The sequence below is a fragment of the Lissotriton helveticus genome, chromosome 4_1 (assembly GCF_964261635.1).
Source record: "Lissotriton helveticus chromosome 4_1, aLisHel1.1, whole genome shotgun sequence".
NCBI lineage: Eukaryota > Metazoa > Chordata > Amphibia > Caudata > Salamandridae > Lissotriton > Lissotriton helveticus.
In genome coordinates, this window is record NC_136063.1 from 32,114,867 (window position 1) to 32,136,444 (window position 21,578).

The 21,578-nt window shown below is 45.1% G+C and overlaps 1 protein-coding gene across 1 annotated transcript in view; it reads right to left on the reverse strand.

Annotated features, from left to right (window-relative positions):
* Positions 1 to 17,061: 17,061 nt before the first annotated feature.
* Positions 17,062 to 21,578, reverse strand: part of LOC144828300 (uncharacterized) — a 239,177-nt gene continuing 234,660 nt past the window's right edge. Inside the window, exons 6-8 of the mRNA XM_078686383.1 lie at positions 20,598 to 21,573; positions 19,925 to 20,280; positions 17,062 to 19,630 (exon numbers count right to left, since the gene is read on the reverse strand). The gene's annotated coding sequence lies outside the window, so the exon portion shown is untranslated. The remainder of the gene's footprint in view (positions 19,631 to 19,924; positions 20,281 to 20,597; positions 21,574 to 21,578) is intronic.

A 21,578-nucleotide genomic window follows, 5' to 3' on the forward strand; every position in this document is an offset into this window, starting at 1 on the left:
TATGTTGAAAACAATGCACATTTGAAATAAGAAAAAAAAAAAATTAAATTAAACACTTCTAATGAAAAGTATTTTTAGTAAATAATCTTGAAATTAGCGATCAAATCATTGTTTACTAAAAATACAGATGAACTCAAAAAAGGCCAGTACTGTATGGTAGAAAACTGTGAAATATAGGTCCATCGTCTGTTTTCACAGTATTGACACACTCGAATGCATATAAAAATGGCTGTATGACAAAGGTTAACATTACTTAAAATGCACTATTTAAAGCAATTATTAAAAAAACACGTTCTCACCGAAAATAAAATTGAACAAATATCGGATAACAGAACATATTTTCATTTTCAATAAGAATTCACTAAAATAAAACACACAAAACGGCCAACCACCCACATAGAACATTTGCATTGCGCACAGGTCATCGTTGTGTCATTGATAAACAATCCTACAGTGCCACCTAGTGGCCTCACAACGTTAACTCAAACAAAGTCTATTATAACCAAAACATAAAATATATTAAGGAAATGCACAAATCAATTTAATAAAAATATTATCTTTAACCTTTTTAGGAAGTTGAAAACAGTAAGCGAAAACATAAACAAAATATATAATTATTGGTTTAGGGGTTTGTGGTTTAGGTACAGGTAGTTGTGTATGATTCGTTGTTAAGCGCACTCGTTGTTACAATTTTCTTATTAAGGCCGTTTCCCAGCATGGAGGGTTAATGTACCTGCTACAAACCACATGTATCATGCAGGGCATAGATTTGTATTTTATATAGAAAGCTCAGTGAGTTCAAGTTACTGCTTTTGCTTGAGAGATGATTTTGATACCCTCAGGTCACAATTTACACATCTCGAATTATAGCTCAGTGAGATATGAACTGGCATCAAGAGGGTGCATAAACGTGAAAACGTATTATTTTTTCCACAGCTTTTCCTTATCCCAAGGTTGTTGAAAAGGGTAGTAAGATTACATTATTAGTTTGTGCTGTATAAATAGTTATTAGTGTATTATTCATTAAGACGATAATATATCTGACCTTCATACAATGCATGGATAATTCTTGTGGTGAACAGCTTATGGAAACTCACAAATCTGCCTCCAAATCATAGTTTAAGCACTTTTGAATTGACATTCTGAATGTCTTTGACAGGACTGGCATCAGGGCATTAAGTGCAGCTACCTCTAGCCAAGATGACACTTGAACAAAAGCAGTGTGATTGGCCTGATACATTGATCCACCAACCAACTGCACACACACAAACAGGTCAGTGGTGGGGGTTAATGTTCACAGTTTAAAAAACACAAGGCTTTTTAATGCACAGACAGAAAGACAAGTGCCTCGATGCAAGTCAACAGCACTATAACATCTTGTGTGCAGTTGCATCACTAGAGTATTGACCAGCCTATAGGGGTGATTGGAAATGGGGGAGAGGATTGAGGAGGAGATGAGATTGTTGACACAGAGAAAGTGTACAAAGGGCAGACAGGAAAATGGTGATGCTGAGGTCACCAGGTCAGTCAGGAAGAAGGAGTGTGACGTAGGGAGCAGAGGTGTGGGGGGCACAATGGCAGAGATTGAAAAGACAGGGAGAACTGGGGGAGAGGGGAAGCCTGCACACTGCAATAAGCAGTTGGGAGTGCGGACAAGGAAGCAAGCAGGAGGCTGGAACCACTGGCTGAAAGACAGGGGAGATGGGGAAACCACCAAAATGGAGAGGAGCATGGGATAACCACCTCTAGACGTCGGGGGAGGTAGGGGAGTCTATTAGGCCACCAAGATGGGGGAATATTGGACCTTGAGCCTTCCACTTCAATAAGCTTCCAGTGTCATTTGGGTGAACAGCTACCAGTGGAGAGGCGTATGACCTATGCACATGACCTATGCTCCCTGACACATGATGACACACTCATAAGAAGACACTGGAGCAGCCAATGGCAAGGCTGGTATTAGTTCTGGCATCGTGCCAGGCCACAGGTTAACAGCTCCCGGAAAGGGTATGCAGAGAAGTCTATGGTACATAAAATATATCATATTGGTAGTAGAATGCTACAAGTGGTAGCTGCAAAGTAGTGGAACAGGTGTCCTGAAATCAGTAGGAAATTCAAGAAAGTGTTAAATTTATAAAAAAAAATTGAAGACGTGGCTGATCAATTAGCCATTGGATGATAAGCAAAAGCGATATGGCGCGATATAGGTCTGCTGGATGTGGGGGCACAAAGAAACCTCAGAGGTGAGACAAGGGTGCGTTGCCATAGAAGTAACAAGAAGTACAGAAGGTGGACAATGGCATTTTGGGAGAAGGGGCAGAGACAACCAATAGGCACATACTGACAGTGAAAAGATGGGAGGCCGGGGTAGGGGAAACGGGGATGGCTGACAGGGTGAAGAGGAGATGGCAGGGCAGAAACAGGTATTGAGGCACAGAGGAAGGGGCATATTATCAAGCGGCAGCGATAATTATCGCTGGCGGCTCTTAGCTGTGCTATTGCTGTAATACCAACGCATAGCGCAATGGCGATAACTTTCCAGCGATAGAGGTTTTTTTTATGGAACATCGCTGGTTTTCCAGTGATGTTCCAATGGAAAACGGCGATAACCTTGCCGATACGACCCCTTGGTGGTATCAGCATAATCCACCCCTATTGTTAGGTGTAGGTAAGTCCGCATTTTAGTAGACGTTAGTTTTTGGCGAAAATGTGGTTTTCGCCAAAAACTAACTTCTGCTAAAATGCGTGGGCCACCTTGTAAATATCGCGATGTACATATAGCGATATTTTACAAGGTAGTCCATCAGGGGTACGCCCTGTGATGCCCACTTTGCATCTCATTAGAGATGCAAAGTGAGACATCGGGAAATCGGGTGCTAAGATGCGCTAATGCATGTTAGCACCACCTTGTAAATAGGGCGATGAAAATATCACCGCTTTAGCAGCAAAAAGTGCCGCTAAAGCGGCAATACTGCCCTTGTTAATATGCCCCGAAGAGAGTACAAAGGGCTGCAGGAAAGACGAGACTGAGCGACTTCAACACAATGGACAAACCTGTGTAGGAGAGTGGAGCAGGGAGGCATTGAGGAACCAGAACTGCAAGGGATGGGGTGGGGGCTAGAGAAACTGATGACAAAGTTGGCCAGACAGTGGGTGATGGTATGAAGACATAGGATGGTGGGCATTTCAGACAGCACAAGAAAGGAGGAGAGAGGCAAGTATCGAATAGGCCTGTTCAGTTCTAGATTCCTTTACAAAATATTGTAAAATAAATAACCATTAATGTGGCTGTTGGGTTGCTTAAAAAAAAGAAACACAGAGTCCAAGAAACTGAAAGAACGATGAATGGCAGGGGTCAGAAAAAGACACAGTACTGATGGGATGAGAACCAAGGGGTTCCATCTCATGTGTTCTGCCTTCAGCCTGTGCAGGCCAGAAGGCAACTCATACCAAGGCAAGCCTACAGGTCATGTTGGTTACAAAGAAAGACATCAATGTCAGAATGTGTGTGCATGCCATTGCACTTGTGGGCAATGGATTAGAAATAGAGAAAAACACTGCATTGAATGACTAAGAAAAATCAAACACGAGTAGGGGATTTTGGTGACAAGAAGGCGCAGTTAGACTCTGGAAAATGAGAAAGGAAAGGACAGTTAGAAAAACAAATATGGCGTGTCCGGCCACTGAGGGCAAGATGCCTGCTGTTTTATGAATGTGATTCTTTTAACACGTTTTCCGCTGCCGCCATTTCGCGGCAGTGCGGCAGTTCCGAAAAACAGGCAGGGCCGTGTCGGCCATCGGCCGACGGCAGCACTGAGGAGGTAGTGCTGCCGTTGGCCAATGGCCAATGGCAGCACGGAAGGGGTTAAATGGGAGAAAATTGAAAACAAATAAGTTAACCTTTCATTTTCTCACATTTAAAACAATAAGAAACATCATGTTGTTCTCAGCTCAAACATTGAGTTGACAAGGGCTTTTATGTAAGAGTTAAATACATCACCGCTTTGGTTTTTAACCTCTGTCCTCCACCCCTGGGCCATAAAGCTGGAGAACTGGTCATTATCCAGAACCTGCTATCTGCTTGCTGATGATGGTAATGCAAACTAAACATAACCTTCCCTTAACTTTAAAAGGAAAGCCAGCATGTATTTATCAATCTGGTTCGTATTTATGAGCAGCTGGCAGCTCCTGATCAAGTGGTTGGAGACACCTGCATTATGGTGTAGCCGAATGCTTAGAACAACTTGGACTGGAAGACTCATCATGGACCTGGGAATCTAGAGAGATCTGGCTTCCACCTGCCAACAGCTGTACAGTTTTATAGGGTTGTACCGCTACCAACCATGCTGTACCTGGTGTGCACGCCAATCAAATTTGTTGACTACCTTTTCACTATCCAAAAAAACAAAAGTATTGACACTACTTGGTGGGGCAGGCGAAGTGAGGGATTTTGAAGAACAGACATTAGATGTCCCAGGGCAGAAGGTGGGATATGAATACTAGATGGGGAAGAGAGCTTGTTGCCACCTGCAGGTCACATGCCTATTCTGCCTGCACCCCCTTCACTCTGTAAATTGCAATTTCAGAAATATATTAGACAAAATTAGCTCTGAAACTCAGGACTGGCTCAGTAAAACAGACAGATAGGGAAGTATGAGCAACTATCCATCCCCTACTTCCACCTGAGCTCAGAAACACAGAAAATGCTGTTGTATCCTCCACAATCTCCTTGGAACTCATGCACTTCTGACTTCAGGCCAACCACACCTCCATCAAAGTCACCCTACTTTATGCACTACCCAGACAACACAGCACCTTCATTAATCTCCTCACTGACTTCATTGTCCCCGCTGCCATCAACTCGAACAAATTCATCTTGCTCAGCAACCTCAACTTCCATCTCAACATCCTGAATATTCCCAACTCCACTGCACTACTCATGAGCCTCCAGTTACTGGCATTCATCCAGATTGTCCTGTCCCAAACCTTAACATAGGACATATCTTCGACCATTTATACAGTTCAGCCACCTCACTCCGCTCACCTGCACAGATCATCCCATCATCCACTTCTTATCATCAGACCCCAAGACCCCTCTGACAAGACTACCCACAACCCCAGACAGAGCTGGAAAAAGATAAAGGACACAGACTGGAACATCACCCTCACTGCCCACATACCAAACCTCATTGGTGATCGGCATGCAGACATCAAAGACCTCAACGCCTACAACAACTGAATCACTATCAGCGCAGACACCGTAGCCCCCTGAAGAATGACAGATATTCTAAAACCATCACACGAGCCAGCTGGTACACCAAAGACCTTAGGAACTCCAAACTACTGTGAAGTCAGCTGGAGAGCTATTCAGGCAGGACACCATCGCACATACACTTAGAAGTCCAGCCGCAGGAAATACCACACCCAGCTCAACAAGGCAAGAAAAACAGCTGCAGCTCTCAGACTGGAAAACAGCTCAAACAACTGCAGACATCTCTTCAATATCATCAAAGAATTCTGGAACCCCACCTTCCCCACCAACTCCATCACCTTTTCACAAGACCTCTGTGACAGCCACCCACATTTCTTGCAGGACAAGGTCCTCAACAGCTACAGTAACTTCAACCCCCAATGCAAGACACAACAACTGATGAACCGGCTGCCCATTACAACCAAATTGGATCACCAGATCACAAACTGGAAACTCCTCACACCAGAAGACACTGCCAAAATCATGAGAACAATTGATGCCCGGACCCCAGTGTCGCTTGCCCCCACCATATCTTAAACTTAGGAACACTGATCATCTCCCACCTCACCACCCTCACCAACACCTCCATCCAAAGTAGAACCTTCTTGGACAACTAGAATCACACAGAAATCAGAACTCTATCGAAAAAAGCAACCAGCAGACACCAAAGAGCTCAACAACTACAGACCCACCTCACTCCTGCCCATCCCATCCAAAATCATGGAAAGAACTATCAACAAACAACTCTAACCATCTTGAACACCACCACCTACTACACATATTGCAGTCTGGATACTGTACTAACCACAGCAGGGAAATTACTCCCATTGCAGCAACGGACGACATCTGGACCATCATGGACACAGGAAAAACTCCTGCAATCATACTACTCGATGGCTCTACAGCCTTCTACACCATCTCCCATAGCACCCTCATAGCAGCGCCGGAATGCATGGTACCACCCTGAGCTGGCTAGCCTCCCTTCTCTCTGACAGGACCTTGCAAATCAGGTTCCTGTCCTGCACCTCGACAACACAAGAACCTCGTATATGGAGTCCAAAAGGATCCTTGGTAAAGCGCTACCCTTTTCAATGTCAACATGGCACATGCCACCACTCGCACCCGTCATAAGATCCCACGGAATCAACATTGCGTCCTACGCAGGTGACGCCCAGCTCATTCTCTCCTTCACAGACACAAACTCACCACAAGGAGCAACTTCAACACCTGCATGTGTAACATAGCAAACTGGATGAAACCAAACTGCCTTAAGCTCAACACAGATAAACATAATACAACTCTTCATTGTACTTCTCCTGCTGTCAACAGACCAGAGACCTATTCCCACCCCCACCAACCACACCAAAAACCTTGGCATCATCGTGGACACCAGACATACGATGGGCAAACAAATGAATGCTGTCACCTCCCCGTGCTTCTTCATCCTATGTATGCTCCTCAAAATATTGCCCTGGCTCCCCACCAGCACTAGACTTACGGTAACTCACGCTCTCATCACCAGCAGACTAGACTATGGCAATGCGCTCTATGCTGGCATCAGGAATAAACTCATAGAAATACTCAGAACACCCAAACTGCCACTTCCAGACTCATCCTCAATATCCCAGCAACAAAAACTGACTACCAATCCAGAAGTAATGCATATTCAAACTGTTCACCCACGCATATAAAGCCCTCCACAGTGTCTGACCTGCCTCTCTCAACCACTGTCTAAACTTCCACCAGGCAACTGCACTCAATCTTACTCCACCTCACAAAAGTACAACCCCAAGAGGAAGTTGGGAGGATGTCCTTTTTCCTACATCATTGCTAAATCCCGGAATGACCTTCCACACCACTTCAGCACCTCCCAATCCATTCCTGTATCCTGCAAGAAACTGAGGACCTGGCCATTCAACTAGGACCCAGTCGCCCTGGTCACCTACTCCAGCAACTGGATATCCCTCCGGTGATAAGCGCGCTTTAGAAAAAATAATTACATAACGGAAGACAAGGACACATTCAGCTCGCAGGTTTACAAAGGAACTAGCTCTGGAAAGAGCAGCATGTACGTTTGTATCTGGTTTTACTGATTCTAAAGCCACGTCTCCCCTGCTGGAAGTCAGCCAGTTCCTTTGCTCTCAGCTTAGTGATTTCTTTGAGCAGAAAATTATAAGAATACAGGTGAATTTGACAGTGGACAACAATACTCTGACATGTCCAGTGGTAGAAGAAGCAGTGGAGAAATTACAACATCTCCCACTGGCTACTTTTTGGGAGCCATCAGTAGAGAAGGTACCAGCTGCATTTTGAGTTGCATGTCAGGGTCTCCATTGGATCCGATACCTCCCCATATTTTGAATTCAATCTCTGAAAATATTGTTCCAGTGTATCAGAGTTATTTGCTAGTTCCCTTGACTCAAGTTTAGTGACCAATGTTAGAAAAAGAGCCTGGGTGATTGTGTTGTCAAAAAAGACCAATGCTGACACTGCTTCTTTCGCAAATTTCAGGCCAGTCTTGTTGCTGCCAGCAACTTCTAAGGTGTTGAAGAAGGAGGTAAACTGGCAACTTACCACCTTCATAGTGCAAAAAAACGTTATTCACCCCTCGCAATCTGGGTTCAGATCCAGCCACAGCACCAAGTCTACACAGCTGGAGGTCTCCAAGTCTAATAAGTTTACTCTGGACGCTGGCTGCAACGTGGCTCTGGTGCTGTTGGACTTTTCAGCAGCCTTCGATATGGTGGATCATCACATTCTGCTGCAAAGGATTGAAACATCTGGGAGTAGTGGGCCCTGCACTGAGTTGGCTGGCCTCTTTCCTGGTTGGCCGTGAGCAGGTGGTTTGGATGAAACGCTTCACCTTGAGAGGTAAAGAGTTGAAATGGAGGGTGCCGTAAGGCTCCTCCCTTAGTCCTACACTATAAATTAACCCATTGTTTAACACATATACCCTTATCCTTAGGTATCACTATGTGAAATGGCGGTGTGGGATGTCTTGCTCAATGCGTCAACGTTTCTACCCTTTGTGAAGGAGTGCATCCATCCATAACCAGTTTTTGAAGAAAGGGTTCATAATGCGGTTACAGATGGACACAGTTGTACCATCGTCTAAGGATTCAGAGGTTTCAATGAACCCATTGTCCAATACTCACCAAAGCGAATACAGGTTCTTCTGAGTTAAGTATTTAAACACGGTTTTTGGCAGATGCGGCTGCACCGCCTCCGAAAGCTTACTGAGGCCTCAGGGAACCCGCTGCTAAGTAATTTACCAAGAAATCATCTAGGCCTTCCCCAACACATTCCCAGTCCTGAAGAAGACCCTCTGAGATGCTTTGTAATAACTGGCTAAGTTTGTTCTTTGGAACTTGCTCTTCAGGCTTGTGTGGATCTGTCATCTGCGGATGTGGGTTCCCTCCTGGATTGAAATGGCTTTTAAGATGTGGTGGACTTTTTAGAGCTCCCGTCCTGTAGTATGTGCACCTCATAGATATTTTAATTTGGCCTTTTGCTTTTAAATTGGTTTTACTGGTTTTTTGTAGCATACAGGTTTTTTCATTGCCATTTTTAAGGCTTTAGCTTGTGTTTATATAATTAGAGTTTTAAAGTATATAATCCTTTGTCATTTAAATACTTTCAGATTGACTAGCTTTTATTGGCTGGGCCCATTCCCACCAAGAGGAGAATGTTGCATGGTTCACACTGTCTCCACTTTGGATTCAACTCTTTTGCGTGACATTTCTTCTTAAAGTGACTTTTTCCACACTTTTATGCTAACAGGTGTATGTGCTGTATGTGCATCTCTGATAGGCACTGATGCCCTGTAGCCTGTTCACTTATTTCCAGGGTCATACGTTTAGAACACAATGCCAATGTTTTCATTTCTTACTATGTGTAATGTTATGAGGCTATGTGCACTAGGACCCTTGCGGTTCTGGGCAGACTCAACAGAGGAATTATGAAACTCGCTGGGAGGTGTTAAGGTGTGGTTTGTATGCTTAGGACTAAAGGCATTTGGGGGCATGGCCATCTGCCGACTGTGATGACCGCAGCTTAGAGAAGCTCTGTCTGGCCATCAAGTAATACCCCCGTAAATCCGAGCAATCATCAGAAAAACTGCTTAAGTGTGTGGGAAGATAACAGGACCTGTGTGAGCAAAGATCTGCTTATGAGGAGTCCCCAGGGGGTTTTGTGAATGCTAGTGGCCCAGAGGAGACATTGAGACAGCGTGTAGACGTGCGGGGTGGAGCCAGCAACAAAGTGATGTGGTGTAGGCCAGAGCCTCATTGCGAGTCCAAGGCTTGATGGACCTTGCGTTGAGGCCCCAAAACTAAAAGGATCTGCACCAACGATCCCAGACGGTGCTCCTGGACTTTCAACCACAGCAGGACCCCGTGAGGGACCGTGGAGGTGAGGGGAGGGCCACGGCCTGGGAAAAGTGTGGAGAAGAGAGGGCAGCCTGAAAGTCTGATGCAGGGAGAATTTAGGAAAACCCTGAGTATGTGTAAGCAAGCGATGGGTCTGCTGAAAAGAGAAGGAACAAATAGACTACACCATACACATCCTTGCACTCCTCTCACCATTCCCTAAATAACCAAGAGGCGCAGGATGGCTTTCCCCCTCATCCCCAGGGCATCTAACGAAATAGCCAACTGCACGAGGGAGAGCTTCAAGGGCCAAAACTACTGAAGGAGCAGCACATTGTGAAGGGTGCTGTAAAACCAGAGGCCGCCTGCTGAATTGATTAACGACACAGCACAGGGAACCTGGGACACAGCGACAGAGCGCGTGGTGGCCTAAGCCTGTGCTGATGATGGACTGTACTTCACCCTCCCTCCCCCTTGCATGGCCACATTCATCGAGTTACAAGAGGCCCGAGGTGTGGCAGTTTTAACTATCACAGTAGCGGAGTGGTTCCCTGACCACAGAAGAGGTGGTAGATTCTGGGTGGGGTTTGGTGCGGGTTGGGGTCTCAACAGGCCACAGGTGGACTTCTGGCCCCTTGTAGGCGGCGGGCTACTCCCCTCCCTCCCTCCCTTCAAACAGCTGGTGAAGGTGCCCCAAAATTAACCCAAAGGGAAACCGAACTGCTCTCCAAACGAAAATGAACAAATATGCCCCGTCAAGAGTGGAGACCCACACAGGGGAAGGAGACACTTGTACACCCTCTAATCGGAGGCAAAATGTGAAAAAAGAAGACTCCCTGACCATGCAGGATATCATTGCCGTGATACAAAAGGTGCAAACCTCCGTCGAAAATAATATTGATACGGTTTTAACAGAAGTGACTTTGATAAGAACGGAATTGCTAGACATGGGGCAAGGGTCATGGAAAACAAAACCTCTATTGCTGAGCTCCAAACTGAAACTAAAGCTCTCCAACTTCAAGTTGGGGAATTGAATGAACTGGCACAAGGGTTGGAAAATAGAAAGGAAGATGCTGAGGGCTGCTCTCGGCAAACAACATCTGCATTCTTGGTATCCCGGAGAAAGCGGAGGGTCCGGCATTTGACCTGTCTGCATAAGATCTGATCTGCCAACATCTCCAACCTGCAGGTTTGTCAAAATACTTCTTGGTGGAGCACGCTCATTGGGAGACGGGTGTGGCAACATGACTAGGAAGTCCCCCACATCCAATTAAAGCCCGAATCTTCAATTTCAGGGATCGCGACATGATTCTACAGGCGGCCCGTACTGCACCCCCAGTGAAATGGGAAAATAGCACGGTCAAGTTTTTTCCGGAATTCACCCTTCGAGTTCAACGACTAAGACATTCGTTCCTAGAGGTGAAGAAAGCTCCAAGGGAAAGAGAACTGAAGTATGCAATGCTCTTCCCGGTCAGACTGAGGGTAGTGGCCAACGACCAAACTCGGTTCTTTGAAACTCCAGAGGAAGCTTGGTCTTGGTTGGAGGGATGGCGAACAGTCAGCCAGGGAGGAGCTGTGGGAAGGGAGATGCCGGAGAAGGCCGGGTCACACAGAAGACTCTGTGAGTCAAACAGGGAAACAGGAATTTTAACGGAACAGATTGCTCAAAATGAGTGAGGCTATGGTTTCTGTGGGGATGAGACCACTAGATAGGGGAGCAATATAGAATGCAAGCTGGGGCGATAATCTTGATATATAGCTGACCTGGACTTTCCAGAAGAAACTTCCCAGAGTAAAGGGGGTCACAAGAGTTTCACATAAGCGGCTATTGGACCAGACTGAGACGTAGTTTGGCAGTGAAATGTATGAGGTTCAGTTAGGGGGTGGCAGATGGCCGAGGCAATAGCTTCCGCTTCCCAAATGTTTAAAATATGTTTTGGGGTTAGAGGCACTCTACATAGTTGGGGTGGTGAGCTGGTTCAACAAGTTTGGAAATGGGTATTTTACACTTGTATCATTTTTGCCATCCATGACAACTTTATCACCAACTGGATGAGGACTGACATCTTACGGACCGGTTTGCAGCCTCAAACACTAGACAACCCCTATGTCCTAGGGCTAACGTAGATCGATGGTATGCCTAGGAATGCTTCAGAAACAATTCACAATGGCTCCATACACTTAGGTGGCCTCCAGGGACCAGATGCCTTGGCCTTGTGGGTAAAAATAAAGTGTTCAAAATACTTTCCTGGAATGTAAATGGGCTGGGGACAAAATAAAAAGGGGGATAGTCCTCCAATACCTTAAAAGACAGGCACCGGATATAGTGCTACAAGAAACGCATATCCAGGGAACACAATATGGGGCACTCAACCGAAGGGGCTATAAATTACTTGTGCACTCAGGATACACTAGGGGCTCCAGGGGAGTCGGTCTATTACTGCACACTTCTTTTCCCTTCACAAATCCCTAGGTCACACATGATCCACAGGGAAGACTAGTGGCAGTCTCTGGTGGCTGGGAGGGTCACACTTTCAATATAATCTCGATGTACATTCCCCCCAGACAGCAATTCCCGGTTTTGCCGGAACTAGGGACTCTTCCTCTGAATCTTCCAGAGGGGGTCATAGTGACTGGGGGAGACTGTAATGCAGCCCTGTCCCCGATGCTTGACTGTTCACCACCACGTCCCCAAGACCAGGCGGGCAGAGCAAGAAGTGACTATATTTTGGCCATGGGTTTACAAGATATTAGGAGGGTTCTCAACCACAACTCACAACAATATACATATCTCGGATGTATGACGGTACGATGCGTACCGTTACAACGCGTCCCTTTACCACACAGTTTTAATAACGCAAGTCGTTACAACGACTTGCGTTGGGGGGCGCTGATAGTGAATAGTTTAATTTACTATTCCAACACCAGTCCCCGTGGATAGTAGGGAAGCTGTTGGATAGTAAATTAAACTTTCCCCTATCCTAGAGCGCCCTCCAGCGAAAGTCGTTGTAACGACTTTCATTGTTAAAGCTGCGTCGTAACGCAACCGCGTTGTAGCGGTTGCGTTGTAAAGGATGTTCCCCCATATCTCTCAGGGGCTCATGGTAGTATGTCATGAATTGATACTTTTTTCATGCTGGCCCAACAGGCATCCCATTTCTGAGAATCTTTTAATTTGGCTTGTGGGATCTCCGACCACTCTCCAATCTGTGTTCATTAAGAAATCGTAGAACCCGGACAGATATGAACGGGCAGGATCAACCCCTGGTACTTGCAATTACCCACTATCAGGTCTAAAATCCAAGGAGCAACAGATCACTACATTTCTGAAACCACTGGCACAGTACACTCAGCGCACATCCTTTGGGAGGCATATAAAGCAATGATTAGGGGCCAGGGTTCCTCTTTAATAGTGTGGGACAAAAAGCAGAAACATGCACAATTAGATGAGATATAACGAGTCATTCAAGCATTGGAGGTTCTCCTAACAATTAACACCGATACAGGAGTGAAACACCGTCTGGCGCTAAATAAGGCTGAGTTCAAGACGATATCCAAAGAGGCAGTAAAAGCCAGATATCCAGCAATGCAACAAAATCTTTACGAGGGAGAAGACAGAGTAGGCAAGTTGCTGGCATGGCTTGATAAAAAATCAGAGGGGTAAAGGAAGTGCGAAATGGCGATGGGATTACTGTCCGGGGAGGTAGCCAAATCGCGGAAACGTTTGCGAACTATAATGAGCACCTCTATGCTCCAGAATCCGATACCATGATTATTGAAACACGGGGGATACTGGCTACGCTCCAGCTGCTGCACTTTGAGTCAGAAGTGAAAGACCTCTTGGAACGAGACTTGACAGAGTCTGAAATAGCCACGGCGATCAGAGATCTCAAATCTGGTAAAGCCGGCGGCTCCAACGCTCTGCCAATCAAACTATACAAAATAACAGCTACCAAAGTGCTACCCCTGTTCCAGAGTATGTCTAGTGAAAAATATAAATAGGATACTTCCTTGAGATCAGCGGATATCAATCAATCAATAAACCACGGTTTGTAAAGCGCGCTACTCACCTGTGAGGGTCTCAAGGCTCTGAGGGGGGGGATAGCTCCTGATCAGTCGAAGAGCTAGGTCTTGAGGTCCTGCCCAAACATGTGCAGGGTCGGGGTGCGTCTGATGTTCAGGGTTGTTCCACTGGGATGCGGCTTAATGCTGCCATGTGAATAAGGCACCTTTTCACGCTGTATTTAGCGTGAAAGTGGAGGGTGATGGGTGTTGTGGTGGGCGTTTCACTGCAACATCCATTGATTTTGATGCTGCCCCCTATTCACAAGGTCACCGTAAATAGGAGGCAGCACCACAATTAAGACCAGGAAAATCTTGGCCTTAAACAGGCGAAACAATGAGAAATTCTTTTTTTTCCTCGTTTTTGATTTTTCCATGTATGCTGCCTTTTGCAGCACACATGGAAAAAGCAAATTGCCATGGTTTGTGTATGTACAGGAAGGAAAGGTGTCCCTTCCTGTACATAAACAAACCTTTTTTTAAAATGCCATTCTGTCACTTACATATGTGCTGCATAAAGCAGCACACATGAAAGTGAGAGAATTGCATTTAGGATTGTATATGTGCAGGACGGGACACCTTCCCTTGCACACAGACACACTTGCACTCTTGTGCAAGGGTGCCTGCGTCAGCGCTAAGTTGTTAAACTTAGCACCATCGCAGGGGGAAAAGCAAGGCTGCACTATAGCCTTGTGAATTTGGTAAAGCCTTGCGTCTCCGAAGTGGCGGAGCAAGGCGTTAAGCCAAGAAGGCTAACGCCTCACTCTGCCACTTCCTTGTGAATATCCCCCATTGTTTGGTGTTTTTATATACCATACCAATACATGCATGGTGAGAGAGACTTTCAGTTTAGAGAAAGTACTAATGGCTGCTGGGGTCGATGAAAGAGCAGATCAAAATGCTGCTGATATGGAAGCTGGAACAGCAAAAAATGAATTTGCATTGGTTATGAAAAGTAAGCAAAAGGCAGATGCACGCAAGTTGACATCGCCAAAGAAGAAAAGGTTATGTATCCAATGTGGGTTTTCATACCCCCATGACAGCAAATGTTCAAGCACGGGACAGATGTGCAAAGGTTACAGGTAAAAAAAACACTTCATAACGGTTAGTAAAGCGAAATAGAAACCTAATATGCCACAGAAGAGAAAATGGATGCCAGAAAGTTCCAGCTAGACATGGATAAAGACGCCAAACAGACACGCCGATCGTTGACGGCAAGATGGAATAGTTCAATATAATTTACGCATCTTGCCGCAGATGCCATGCTAGCCACCTGCTACACAAATTGCACTGGCTCCCCATTAAACAGAGAGCTCATTTCAAGGGCCTATGCATTGCCCGCAAGGCAATCTATGGCCAAGCACCAGGATATATAAAAGAATGCCTAGAGAAATATGTTCCCAGCTGGACACTGCGATCTTCTGAAGCCTGCCGTCTAGCTCCCCCCCGTCACATGACTAAATCCAAAGGCGGTAGAGCATTGTCTGTCCTGCTTCCGCAAATTTGGAATAATCTACCTGAGTACCTCTGGAGGGAACCGGTCCTCCTTACTTTCAGGAAACAACTGAAACGTCGACGGATCAACCCATTTACCCACCCACTAAAGAGACTCTCTGTCAAGGAAATTCGTGTTGTATACATAGGCTATTTCCATAAAATTTTTATTATGAAATGGGTTTTAATACTTTGGTGACAATGAGAAATTATTTTGTGTGATTTTGGCTTCTGTCTCCCCTGTATATATGAGATAATTATGTACCCTTGAATCTCAAATTTTGAACATAAATTTGTACAAAAAAGAAATACACCCTTGTATGCTTCTTTTGTTTTATGAGATTTATTCACCATATATTTGGTAATTTCTCTGAAATATTTATATTTTTGATGCTAGTCCTTGAGCATTCACAAGTAAAGTTTAAAAGAATTATATTGTTCGCTAAATAAGATCCCTTGTAGGCATTTTCACTCGATAACCTTTATTACCCAAACCCACATGGGTATACTGGGAAACCCAATCTTAATTAAGTAGGTTCCAAAAGTGTTTGCACCACACCCTCAATGCCCAAAAATCAGTCACAACGAGTAGAAACCAGACAAAGTTGATCGTCATCAAGTATATCTTAAAAAGGTTCTTCAATGTCATTATCAAGCGCTAATGAAGACAATGGATGTGTGACAGGCACATGTAGGTTTAGCTGCTTGCAATGAGCAAACTCCCAAACAAAATAACTGAATTAATTCGGACACTGCCCCAAGTTTATAATAAAATAAAGGTCAATGGTTGCCCCATAACCTTCATCAGAGACAGTTTTGTGTTGATTAACATCATGCCCGTCATGAAGTTCAATAGTCTGTCGCTTGTGCCATGCTTCAACCCATCAAACACGAAGGGATACACATGGGCTGTCTCTAAGCTGTTGGAAAGTCAATGTCATTTACAGCGACAATGTGACATAAAGCAGTGTCCGTATAAGTAAAAATTCATGTTCTCAAAGGAACTTTCTCCAGTACATGCCAACTCAGTTTAGCCACTGCTGCTGACATGGGCTGATGCCTCTCAATTACAGCCTCCACACTCAGTCTGAAATTGTGAGTCAGTTCTGTTGGTTGTTTTGTTGCCTAGGAAGGCTCAAGAAAGTGTGACTTCACATTCATGAGGACATTTACCCTGTCTCCCAGTGACTCAGTAGAGTCACATTTCACTTGCAAGCAGCCATTGAGAAAGAACTAGAGATGTTGATGAAGCATGATATCATTGTCCTCCACCGGTCATACGCCATGGGTTTCGCCCACAGTTATGGTGCCAATAAAGGATAGTGTTAAAATGCGCTGGGCCAACATAGTAATTGAGATAGAAAGACATCCTGATCCACAGGTAGTGGACATGATCATGCAACTGAATAGTGCCAAAGTCTTCTCCTGTCTTGATCTCAACAACGGATATCTTTATTTCGAGCTGGAGGAGAACTGTAGGTACCTCACTACTTTTTTGACTCATGTTAGTTTGTTCAGATACAAAAAATAGAATTTCGTAGTGTCGTCAGCTGCAGAAATATTTCAGGATGTTAATAATCCATCCTGTCATGCATTCTTTTAATTACAGTGATAAAGCAAAAAGAACACATGATGATGGGAACGATGAACAATACAAACATTCACCCCAGTCACAAAGTTATAGGTACAAACCATTGTTGTTTTGCTCACTACACCACCCTCCCCATGTAAATCAGTCTATACTCTGATCCTCATGGGAACAGTCCTGCCAGAACTGCCAAGCCAGGTTCTCCATGGACCAGAAACATGCATCCTGGGACCAGCAAATCACCCCTCATCAGTCAGGCTAGCTGGAATTCAGTGGCGCAGTGAGAACGGGACCCATGTCTGGTCAGTCTACTTCTTCTTTATTAAACAGTTAATTAAAACCGTAACATACTAGCAACATATTGATACTCAGTAAAATATTAAAAATGGGTAAAATTAATAAAAGTTATGTACACATTTCTAGATCTGGAAATGCAGATACATTTAAAGTCCAAAGGGCAGCATCACAAGTGGACATTTGATCAAAAGGGGGTGTATAATATGAAAAGAAAAAAGACAATAGAAAAGAGTGTCACAATACTTGGCGCTAAAGGTTTTAGCTTCCGTCGACAATAATTTATGCAATGAGAGTGGAGCTTGTCAGTTTCTTTAAGACTGGGCGTTGTGCAGTGCAGTTAAAATAATATTAACAAACTTCCCAGCTCTTGCTAGTACTTGGGCTGAATTGTTACAGAAGCACAGATCCGATGCTTCCCTGCAATTTCTCAGTGACTTTTCCCGAAAAACTGGAACCAGTAGGCGTCGGCGATCATTGGCAAGATGGGGGCAACAACACAACAAATGTAGCCAGGATTCATATGGATAACTGCAGAGCCTGCATGTTAGTTGGCCATTCCTCCGAGCCCACAGCGGGTTAAAGTCATGAATTGGAAGGGCTAGCAACCTCATATAAATTATTTTATTGCGAGTCTGTGATTGAAGGGGATAGTAAAAGTATGGTTGCGGTTTTCCCTTAATATACTAGTCATTCAAAGCTGCAAGTAGTGTTTTTTTGGGGGAGCCGAGCAACATCTCTCTCGAATGACACTAGAGTGATTTGTTTTTTTATCGTTTTTTTCACACATTGACAGGGAAACGATTGGATTAGAAAGGCTAGTGATTTCGATCTTCAATGTGGAAATAGCCAAGTGCAGCTGTCTGTGCCAAGGGGAGAGTTTGTCCGTAAACAGTGATTGCAGTTGCTCTTTCATGGATTGAGCTGGAGCACGTAGGAGATAGATGTAGAATTTAAATACATTTCCCAGACAATGAAGATCTGTGCTTGCCAGGCCCAGCTCAAGTCTCAGCCTCGCCCTCCTTGCATGCTGGGGAGCCGAGAATATTTTCTTGTAGGCCATTATTTGATAGTTCGCTAAAAATGAATCCATTTTGCCAGGGAAGGCCAAATGGCCGTAGGACATTGCCGGGTTTAGTTTGGCGTGTAAAACCCTTAAAATTGGCTCGGCTGTCAGGCTGTACAATTGCTGAATCAGGCGCCTCAGGCTGTGAATAACCCCTGCTCCCTTGGAGCAAAGGTGTTTGAGATTAGAAGCTTGATTTGCCTTTTCATTAAACCACACTCCTAGATAGTTATAGCTAGAGCAGGTAATTATATGCAGGTCCCCTGCTCGCCAGAACAGATTTTTCTTTTTTTTTTATGTTTCCCAAAAATCCTGACTTTGGTTTTTGATTCGTTCATCGAAAGATTGTTATTATGTTATATTTATTGAGGTCAATGAGCGCTCTTTGTAGGCCTGTTTTTGTGTGCTCCATGATGATAATATCATCAGCGTATTGCATGACCTGTAGGCGTGTGCCACCCAGTTTTGGGGCAACCAACGTTGCACCTGCCAGTCTCTTCTCACGTAGGGAGACAAAAGTCAAAAGAACAACTGATGGCCGGAATGCTAACCCATGCAAACATTCACCCCTAAACTGGATGCCATGATGTGCCAAAAAATGATGTATTTAAGCCCAGATCTCTATACTGGGGGTGAATGTTTGGCATTGTTCTGCATTCCATCCATCAGTTGTTCTTTTTGCATTAGGCATCCTAAGTGGGAAGGGTATACCCAGACATGGGTCCTGTGCTCACCATGCCACTGGAGTCAAGAAAGCCTGGCTGATAAGGGCTGATACCCTGAAACTGATCACAGGATGCTTGTTTCCGATCCACAGTGTACCTGGCTTGGCATCACAGGCTGGACTGTTTCCATGGGAAGCAGGGTCAAGACGGATTTGCATATGGCTGGATCTAAACTAGAAGGGCATGGTGTGCAAAAAAATGATGGATTTAGGCCCAGATCCTTGTGCTGGGGTGAATGTTAGGCATTGTTCATCATTCTGTCTATCATTTGTTCTTTTTGCAGAACAAATTATGGGTGGCACCTTCTTGCTCAAAAACAATCCTGAGAAGCCTATTCCTCTATCTATGTGTGTGGTAGAATACGGAATATATATGAAGAGATAAAAAAACAAGGAGAAATAAAAATATTTGTCCTCATTACACCTCTCTTGGGAAGGTGTATCTTTTTGTCTCACTCCCAGGTTTACCTGATCTGGTCAATCTGGGACTGCGTCAAAAAAAACACAGGAGTTGTGTGGGAACATCCACACAACGCCCAGGGAACTCCTCCCTTACTCAGAATAAGGCAGCGCAACGATTTGTGCTGCATTTATTTACTTGAGGTTTATGAATAAACTCAGGGCCATGCAGGAGGGCTTGTGTGACTTTGTAAATCTCATTTCTGAGTTGCGCCACTTGAGCGTGGTGCAAGAGCGACGCAATGGGACTCATAAATATGCCCCTCACTTTTAGGGCATGATCCTTGTTATCAAAGCAAAGCTACCAGCAGCTGCTCTGAGGCATGTGCTGTTTTTGGTAAACAGCCTTTACAACGCAACTTTTACCACACAGTGTCTTTACAACGCAACTTTTACAACGCAAACCATTACAACGCATTGCGCTGGGGGGCGCTCTAGGATAGGGAATGGGTTTAATGTACTATCCAACACCTTCCCTACTATCCACGGGGACTGGAGTTGGAATAGTAAATTAAACAATTCACTATCCAGCGCCTAAAAGCACTATGCGTTGTAATGGTATTCGTTGTAAATACCGCGTTGTAAAGGCACACGATGTAAAAGTTGCGTTGTAACATCATACATCCGCTGTTTTTGAGACATGCAGGTCTTTTCTCAAATGATTTGTAGAGTGTTGTTGGTATCCTGTAAGCGCTTCACTTCCTTGACAATCTTCAGGTGCGTGGGAAGCCGTGGAGAAGGTAAGCAGCTGATGAGCGCTTTTTATAGAGAAATAGCTTTTGTATGAGAACAAATGTGAAATCCCTTCACCGGAACAGGATCACTGACATGTTCTGTGGAGGTGTGCTGTAACAGTCACTATGGTGCCACCCATAACATGCCTCACTGTAGCAAGTGAATATCACTAACATTAATCTCAACTAGCCAAACTTTTTCATTACTTTTGTGTGCTCAAATAATTTTCTCGGAGTGCTTCAGCTAAAGCACTGAGCTGAGCTCTTCCAACACAGTGTCCACACAGAGAATTGTTTCCTCTCTCGTCATACATAGGTAAAAGATCTAAAGAGTTGGGAGCTTGAATGAAGCTGTGATCAATATTGTTGTCATTGAATATATATATATGTTTGTTTTTGGTGTTTTATATAGCGAAAACTTGACCCCAATCAGAGCGTTTTATATTCACATAAAGTTTTCCGCTTACAACAACACGAACACCTTGCAATTTCAGTAAACCTAATCATTATACAGTAAGCTACTAGCAACAATTATGCTACAAAGACATAAAATAGTTGTACATTGAATTGTGTAGTCGAGTAGTTGATGTGTGATAGTGTACACGCCAGCAAGAGAGCCACCTGGTTCATCGACAAACTGCAGACCTCCAAACACACCTGCCGGACACTGGAGAAGATATGGCTCCAAGAACGCACTCCGGACAACCATGCAGCCCACAAGGACGCCACCCGCAGACATCACCACCTTATCAGATAAGCCAAGAAATCCTCCTTCAAAGACCGCCTGGATAACAACGCACACAACAGCAAAGAGCTCTTCAGCATCGTAAAGGAACTCTCCAACTGCAGCGCCAATGCCAACGACATACCACCCTCAAAAGAACTGTGCAACTCACTAGCCATGTTCTTCCACCGCAAGATCGCTGACATCCATGACAGCTTCAACACCATGACTGCCCCGACTACGCCAGACCCCACCTCCCCTGTGAACACCACCAGCGCCAACCGCCTGACCTCCTGGTTCAACATCAACGACGACGAGACACGCAAGGTCATGAACTCCATCCACTCAGGATCTCCGTCAGACCCGTGCCCACACCACGTATTCAACAAAGCAGACGCTGCCATCGCACCCCAACTACGGAAGGTCATCAACATTTCCTTCGAAACAGCGACATTCCCGGAATGCTGGAAACACGCCGAAATCGACGCCCTCCTCAAGAAGCCCAAAATCGGACCCCAAGGACCCCAAGTACTTCCGGCCCATCTCCCTGCTCCCTCGCATCCCTCATCGCCGCCACAAACGATAACAGGCGCCAAATAGACAATGGCGAAACATCAGCCCTCATCCTCCTGGACCTGTCGGCCGCCTTGGACGCGGTCTGCCATCGCACTCTAAAGACACGCCTCCTAGAAGCCAGAATCCAAGAGAAGGCCCTTGACTGGACCACGTCCTTCCTCTCCGGCAGAACCCAGAGCGTCCGCCTTCCGCCCTTCTGATCCGAGACCACCGACATCATCTGCGGCGTCCCCAGGGCTCAG